The sequence below is a fragment of the Rutidosis leptorrhynchoides genome, chromosome 9, assembly GCF_046630445.1.
Source record: "Rutidosis leptorrhynchoides isolate AG116_Rl617_1_P2 chromosome 9, CSIRO_AGI_Rlap_v1, whole genome shotgun sequence".
Lineage (NCBI taxonomy): Eukaryota > Viridiplantae > Streptophyta > Magnoliopsida > Asterales > Asteraceae > Rutidosis > Rutidosis leptorrhynchoides.
Window position 1 is genome coordinate 98,389,901 of NC_092341.1, and position 9,151 is coordinate 98,399,051.

General features: G+C 32.1%; 1 long non-coding RNA gene across 1 annotated transcript; it reads left to right on the forward strand.

Annotated features, from left to right (window-relative positions):
* Positions 1–840: 840 nt before the first annotated feature.
* LOC139866994 (uncharacterized) lies at positions 841–2,556 on the forward strand. The gene is made up of 3 exons (XR_011765719.1): positions 841–1,235; positions 1,308–1,404; positions 1,486–2,556. It is a non-coding gene; the product is annotated as an uncharacterized lncRNA (long non-coding RNA).
* Positions 2,557–9,151: the final 6,595 nt, after the last annotated feature.

Below are 9,151 nucleotides of genomic sequence, written 5' to 3' on the forward strand. Positions count from 1 at the left end.
TCAGTAAAACTTCATTTTCTCGCATCTAAACGTACTTTAAGCTCAAATATCACCATTACTTAGCAAGAAATATCCAAAACATTAACCCGAAGACCTCTGGAGCTATATTTATCATTTTAACTCAATTAATCACCAAAGTCTTCACATTTCTTCAAATAAACAACAATAAAGAACCAATATCGTGATGTAAAATATGTATAATTTGAGTGATATCACTTACGTACAAACAATATTTCGTCATCATGTTCCACCGGTATGACAAATATGTTTTCTTATGACAAATATGTTTGGAGAGGATTTGAGAATGACACTTGTTATAATACTATGTTAGAGAATTGTTAGAATGAAACTAGATACTGTTTGGACTGCTTGTTACGGGGATTGCATTTGGATATAAGTTCTTTAGTATTTGTTTGTAGTATCACATGATATTTTTATACCAAATGCCTACGTAAGTTTACTACTTATTACCCTATCTTCTATTACCACAACCAAATCCTCTCCTCTCATTGGTCCACAAGTTATTATTCATACTATTCATAAGCAAGCAAAGGAAAGTCAAGGAAAGTCAACAAGTCAAACGGTCAACACATTCACAACTTCAACAACCACTGGCGGATTGTTGGGGTAGATGACGTGAATAGGTTACCAAAAAGACTTATTGGCTAAAGTGATTGAACATCCTCCCATGTTTTCATGTATCTCAACTTAAGAGGTAACTTGAATAGGTTACCAAAGAGACTTATTGGCTAAAGTGATTTGACATCCTCCCATGCCTTCCATGTATTTGGCCTTATCTCTACCATTTCCTATATTTTTTATCCAAACATCACGGTTCCCTCTCCATCTTCCCTTCTTCAGTCCTCCAATCACCTGTGTACTAAACTGTAACCATATGAATTTAATTATGGTTTTTGTAACAGTTCTACATGGAGCTAATGATAGTTTCAAGTTCAGAAGCTAATCTAACAGTATTCTCTTCTAAGTTACAGTTTAGTACACAAGTCTGAAGATGCTATTTACATGCATTTTGTAGCTACTTATAAGTAGTTATATTGTAATTTAGTATTGTTTTTGTTCTTTTAGTTAATCGTTGACTATTTACCTCATCGGATTAAACTTAATTTACCTCTACATTTATGTTGTTGGTGTGCTTATATCAGATCAGGAGTTCCGTAAAGTTTAGGAGATGATCTATTCTCTCAAAATTGCTTTGAAGCAGGGAAGTGCAAGAGGTGAGTTATTAATCGATTTTTTCTATGCATTTTTATTGCTTTTTATATCAAATAATTTTGTTATTGTTTAAGGTGCTACTGTTGGTTTCAAATTGGATAGACTCATGAAACGTAACGAAACACGTTCCAAGAACAACACGAAATGACCCTGTTGCAATATATTCGCAAGGTATAAACCATTGAATGTATTATTGTAACTGGATAAATCAGTGTCTTATTTTTCTCATGTTACATCTGGTGGATCTCTTAGGTACTTGCAGACAAACTAGGCAAATTCCTTGACTGGTAATTTGGAAGTTGCAGCAAAGGTAAAGTTGCTCCAAATTGACAACAGGTATATTTATAATTTGTATTTAAATGCTTTGGGGTGTTTGTTATTTCCATTTACCTGACCCAAATATATAGTGTACACGTTAAAATATTTGGTGCAGACGTAAGAAATAGGTACTGCATATAGAAGTTCAAAGGTATTATTGGTCTTAATGTTCTCATATTCAGATTTAATATTCATTAGTCAATCGTCATTACAAGGATTACATGATGTTGAGTACATGTAGCAATAAAGAATGGAAAAATGGGCGGGTCAGGACAAACCAAAATAGGTCAGGTCAAAAAGGCGAAACGGGTCAGTGTAAACCTATTTTGTTTTTCAATTGTAAGTATCAATTATCAACATTGAACTCGATCGTTATGATCTTATCAGAGCAAAACAATCTTTATGGGTTATACATTTAATCTTTTTTGGTTTATAATTTCAAGTTTGATGGTTTCATTTGTGATGCTTGAAGATCTTAAGTCCTGAACATATACAATTTATCATACTGTGATGATTTTAAGATCTTCAAAGTTAGCTATATTTGAAATTATAAGGAAACTCATTGCTGTAATTTAATTTTTCATTATTTGAAGTTGTACCACTATGAAGATTACATTTGTACAATAAGAACTCATATAAGCTAATTTCGTATGTTATTATGAAGATGAAGATATTACTTTGTATTTGGAAGAAGGCACAGTCCACTTCTACAACTTCTACTTGCTAACATTTTATACATGGTATTAAGTGCCGCTATATCCTCGTGTAATTTGGTAATTCCTGGTATATGTTTTCGAGTATATATGGTGGCAATTGTCATTACTTTTAGGAGTTTTAAGTTTATGTTTCCTCTTTGAACATATCTATCGTATATTAATATAATTTATCGAATCATTGTTCATCCGATGTGTTAAATGGTTCTAGTGAATTAGATTTGTAGGTGTCGTCTTTGTCTAGAAGACAATTGTCTCAGAGGCGTTTGTTTTAGAACGTAATCGTACTCAACAAGCTATTAATATATATATATATATATATATATATATACATATATATATATATATATATATATATATATATATATATATATATATATATATATATATATATATATATATATATATATATATATATATATATCAACTTCGCATTTATCTCAGTCATGTGTTTTAGGTTTCTGTTATTTTAGTCTTTTGTTTTGGAGATTTTATTTAGATATTATTGAACTTATCATTGTTATGATGTTAAGATGTTTCTTTATAAGTTTGCTTTTGGCATATTTGTTTTGCTTCTATATTTTGGATGTAAATTATGGTAAGTTTGTAACCCTATAATATTTTGGCATGTAAATTAAGTTTGTAATGAATAGCCGACCGTTTGTTAGTTTCAAATCATTAATACTTTCCTATGTAAACTGACTTTGTAATAAATAACCAACGTCATCGCATACAATTATAAGCAGCGAAGCGCGCACCCCTACGCTCTTGTTACATACATATATAATGTTATAAATTAGAAAATTTTGAAAATACGATTAATAAACAAAACACGATAACGTTCTTTTTGTTAATACTTTCTCTTCTTTATTAATATTAATATTAATATTAATTAATATTGATACTTACATACTAAAAGTGGTGGCGGTTTCCGTCGTTTCAGTGTGGTGGCGGTTTCCGTCGTTTCAGTTATATCGAATTGTCGTTTTGAGATCACGTTCACATTACAAACGGTCCCTCAACTTCAGCTCTATTTACATAATGGCCCTTGAAGCTTACACTTTTTCAGGGGTAAAAAGTGTAAATATATAATTTTATTAAAATGATAAAAACTAATTCCACCCGAATTTATAACGAACCCTATCTTCTCGCTCGGTGCGAGTTAAATTTTTCAAGATCACCGTTCAACTTGGAAAAATCTTACGAAGCCAATGGGACTAACTATACGCGAAACGGACACTTTTTAAAAAATGCTAAACACAACGACAGCCCGTATCTTTCTGTTCGCCGCGAGTTAAATTTTTCCGACAGCACCGTTACACTTGAAAAAAATTATTGAACAAAACAAAACTAACTACGTTCGAAACGGATACTTTTTAAAAAATGATTAACACAACGACATCCAAAACGGTGCTAAACACATTGGCCGTGTTCCCCTCTGTAAATACACAACGCTACGTTAAATTTGAATACGCATGCTGAAAGCTCCCGCTGCAACGCGCGGACCGGTCCGGACTAGTTTATATCAAAATCAAATATGATGGAACATTTCTAACGTCTTTTGTAAAATTAAAGTTTAGCAAAAATTGAGATAAAAAAATTACAAACAAAAAAAATAAAAAAGGGGCAGCGGGACTCGAAGTCAGGTCTTTTTTCCTTACAAATACATAAACTACTACTTGCTTTAGCCATCTACTTGATATAATTAGTTGAATTTGTTTATTATATATATATATATATATATATATATATATATATATATATACATATATATATATATATATATATATATATCAAAAAACTTCGTTTCGAATATAGTTAGTTGCGTTTTGTTCGTAAAACTATTTCGAGTTGAACGGTGATGACAGAGAAACCTAACTCGCGGCAACAAAAAAAAAGATAAATCTCGTCAAAAAAATTTAATAGATTTTATTTAGTGATTATTATATTAATTTGAAAACTTATATGTTAACCCTTCAAGTTTTCGTTCATACCAATTTGACCCACAAATATTTACGTGTTTTACCCTCTAAATATAATTTATAATTTATTTTACAGAAATCTTCCCTAGGTAAAACTATATCCATCAAGACATAAAACGACCAAAAAGCTTGTTGGTATTAATATATATGGTAATGGTAATATATATGGTAATAGTTGGAAAGAAAATCATTTTTCAAACGAATATATGAATTGACCCTCATGTGTATATGCATGCAAGAGGAAAAAAATAAAAATATTCTTAAAAGACAACAATTTTTTTTTTCAAAATAACGAAAACACTTTCACAAAAAATAAAAGATCCTAAAAACTGAGAGATACAAATAGAGAAGCGGACAAGTCTCGAAACTAGAAACCCCGCCATGTGAAAGCTTGACCAATATATGGCGCATGTTCAATCCCCAATCGAGGCAAGAATTTGCAACTCTTGTGACAATGGGATGATGATTGGTCTGTCGCATGGTTAGGGACCCGGTGAAGGTAATTTCCCAGCAATCGACCCTTTCAGGATAGGTTTGGTGGATTTTAAAATGAAGCACATGGTCGGGGTGTCCCTGTCAAAGTTACACCTTTGACAAATATCTAAAACTGAGACTCACAGCTACCAAAGGCAACAAACAAAAGAACACTTTAACGAGAACAAATTAAAGCACACCACTAAGTACTAACAAGAGAACTAAAAATAAACCATGTACGAGAAAGCAAAACTAACAAAAGAACGAAAACGACTATCTACCCTTCACATGCCACCACCTTTTTTCCGCCGCTCGTGACCCTTTTTTGGTCTTCATAATCGGTCTTTCAAATTTACCATCCACCTGTTTGGATGTTACCGGCTTCCCTGTACGCGATTTGTAAGAGAAAATCAAAGGAATATCGGTCTCGGTTGACTTCTACGTGTCAACATCCAGATCTACAACATTAGAGACACCAAGAAGATCATCACCCTAATTATGCGTGAAGAGATTTTGAATAGTCTCTCTGAAATCAATGGCATAATCGTTGTCTCGCAAACAAAACGAACCTTCCATGCCATTACCTTGACCAAGCCTTTGTCACTAACATCGTCAAGAACCTTAGAACAACGACTTTGGAGGATTTTAAATTACTCCGAAACTTCCATGTTGGATCATACCATTCTCGACAAAAACCTTCACAATCACTGCGCAAACAGGCACAATGCCTCCTTATCGGATTACAAGTACCACAACCCGACGATAACCCGATTTTACCATTACGCTTATCATCACGATCTTCTTTTCGGGGCTGCTTCTCTCAAACGAATAAGATAGAAGATTCGACGATTTGTCTCCGATCAAAGTAGCCGTGGAGGGTGGTATATTAAAGCACCACGCTTCACCAAACCATCAAAGAACCCCGACTCGATACCCTAAAAGGCAACTATTTATTGGAACACCGAAATGATTAACTTGAGGTTATAAGGTGAGTTTGAGAAGTTATCGTTTTGTTCTTTATTCTTGTAGCAAACAAGTATAACGAACATTATTTCAAATTGCTTATTTGCTTATATTCTTTTAAATATAAACAATATTTAACATTTACTTCATGTGTTTTTCCTATACTAAATAATTACTCCGTAACATTGATAAAAAATACTCCACAACATATAACCAACATTTATTTTATAATAAGTTAATAAAAATGAGATATAAGCATTATCAAACCCCTCATAATTTCTCAATTGGCATCCTAATTAACAATGTATCAAACCGCTCGTGATTGTAATTTACCGCAGATTGTAACTTTGATTGAACCAAATACGTGACAATATAAGTAAATGTATGTTTAAACTAATTTTAATTTGTACGTTTATATTATTAGCAGTGTTGTAAAAAACCCGATTACTCGCCGATTAATTCCCGATTAATCATTTTTATGAGCAATCCGTTCCGATTTCCAAAAATCCGTTTAATTATATAGTCGACGTCAATTGATGGATCAAAACTGAATTTGGTAATCAAAGTCAGTCAAATTAAAAAAATAGTTAACATTTTAACATGAATTTAAACTAGAATTTTATAGTTTTGAAGCAAAATGAATAATTTTAGACAATTATGTTAAAAATTATCTTTATATTTATAGTTTTTTCGATAGTTACACATATAATTTTTATATGTATACAGTACAATCCGATTAATCTCCGATTAATATCCGAATTCCCGATTAATCCTTCCAAAGTCCCGACCGATTAATCCCCAAATAGCGAATTTTGCAACCTTGATTATTAGTGATGATTTAATATTTGTAATTTTCATAATTCGTTTTTTCGTTAATATATTAAAATTTTATAGGTTATTTGTATATGTAGATCTCTATGGAGGTGTTCAGATGATGTATATGCATGTATTTTAATACATACATATGTATGTATATATTTCTGGTGACAATTGAAATATCATGATAAATTGTCATCCATATTCAATCCACGAAATAGTTAGATCATTCAAATTCATATCTATATCTATTACTCATTTCTTTACATCATCCATATTCATTAGTAATGTATCGGATCGGGTGAATTGTCATCCCTAACTAATCTTTTATTTTAAACAGCAGTATTAATATCACTCAGAGGGGACTTAACCACATTCGCGATCATATGTCACTCACTCACACATTAGAAGGAAACTCCTCACATAACATCGTGCAACGCGTATCAGTGTGCTTTGAATTAAACCGAATGGCTTACGGCGTACACCTTGTCATCACAACAAAATCCTAGAAAAAACCTCCCCCAAGGATTTGAACCCGCATTGATTGAATTATTCACGGATACAGGCTTACAAACAACATAAAGCTTTTGATCATCAGCTGCTAGCTCGATCGCCCATCCATAACTAATGTACACACACTTAGCCTAACCTTTTACCTATGATCATCTTGAAGGCTCGCCATAAATCAACCACCAACACTCCTCCATTTCAATTATCCTAACCTAGTATTACTCCTTAAATGCTGGATCACATTTTTTACCAAATTATTTCACTCGCCTCAATTTTGATCATACTAAAAATAAAGGCTTTAAACTGAAAATAACATTATTTGTATAGCACAAGTCTCGAAGCACATATAATTGTGGAAGTCGCCGACATGTCTCCATCGATGTGCAAGATTCTTCAAAGATATTTTTATTATTAATTTTAATGTATAATTAAAAATTTAATTGACTATTAATGACGTATTGTACGATGCCTGGAAACGATACATATTTTTTAAAATTGTTGTAGTGCGTCTCGATTGTTTTCTGTTAAGATTTAGAAATTTATAACTACATTTAAGGGATTGATTCTTGATTAAGAATATTAATAATGAAGTGTAAGAACAAAGATGATAATGGAGAGAAAGAAAGAAACATTTTGTAAGTGTGAGAAATGGTGCAAGTTTAATGCTTGCATTCATGGCTATTTATAGCAAAAATATCACAAGTTTAGGTAATACAATAATATTACTTTTGTGTATCAATAATTGACTATATATATATATATATATATATATATATATATATATATATATATATATATATATATATATATATATATATATATATATATATATATATTATAACACTCCCCCTTGGATAGCAATTTTATTTGTTGAAGATCAACTGTAAGTTACTGCCTCGTTAAAAACCTTACTATAGAAAATCCAGTGGGAAAAAAAAAACTTTAGTTAAGGAAAAAAGAGTGCAGCATGGAGTTGACTCCCCCTCAAGTAGACATCGCTTCAGCTATTACATCTTTTGAACATGTCTCATGCCAATGTTATGAACGTGTGTTCTGAAAATAGCAGTTGGAAGTGCTTTCGTAAAAAGATCAGGAGAGTTTTTGCTGGATTGAACATATCTCATTTCAATCTTGTTGTCCTTAATGAGATTTTGAGTGTATGAGAAGAATCTAGGAGGTATGTGTTTTGTTCGGTCACTTTTGATATACCCTTCTTTCATCTGTGCTATGCAAGTTGCATTATCTTCATAGATAGTTGTTGGACTTTTATCGCGTTCTAGTCCACAAGAATCAGTAATGACTTGTGTCATTGATCTCAACTAAAAATATCCCCGAGTAGCTTCATGTAATGCAATCACTTCGGCATGATTTGATGATGTTGCAACAAGTGTTTGTTTTTTAGAACGTCGTGATATTGCAGTACCTCTATTTAGGAATACATATCCAGTTTGAGATTTAGCTTTATGTGGATCAGATAAATAACCTGCATCTGCATAACCAACCAAATCTTGTTTTGATTCGTTAGAATAAAATAATCCTAAATCAGTAGTTCATCGAAGGTATCGAAATATGTGTTTGATCCCATTCCAGTGTCTTTTGGTAGGAGCAGAGCTGAACCTTGCCAACAAATTAACTGCAAAAGAAATGTCAGGTCTTGTACAATTTGTAAGATACATAAGAGCTCCAATTGCACTAAGATATGGTACTTCTGGTCCAAGAATATCCTCATGATCTTCACATGGACGAAATGGATCAGCTTCAACATTGAGTGATCTAACAACCATAGGAGTACTTAATGGTTTTGCCTTTTCCATATTGAAACGTTTCAAAATCTTTTCAGTATATGTTGTTTGATGTACAAGTAAACCATTAGGCATATGCTCAATTTGTAAACCAAGGCAATACTTGGTTTTTTCTAGATCTTTCATTTCAAATTCTTTCTTTAGAAGTTGAATGGCTTCATGGATCTCTTTATTTGTACCTATGATGTTAAGATCATCAACATAAAACAGCTATGATCACATATTCGGATGTTGTTTTCTTAATGAAAACACAAGGGCAAGTAAGGTTATTTGTATACCCTTTGCTTATCAAGTAATCACTTAATCGGTTATACCACATACAGCTCGATTGTTTTAACCC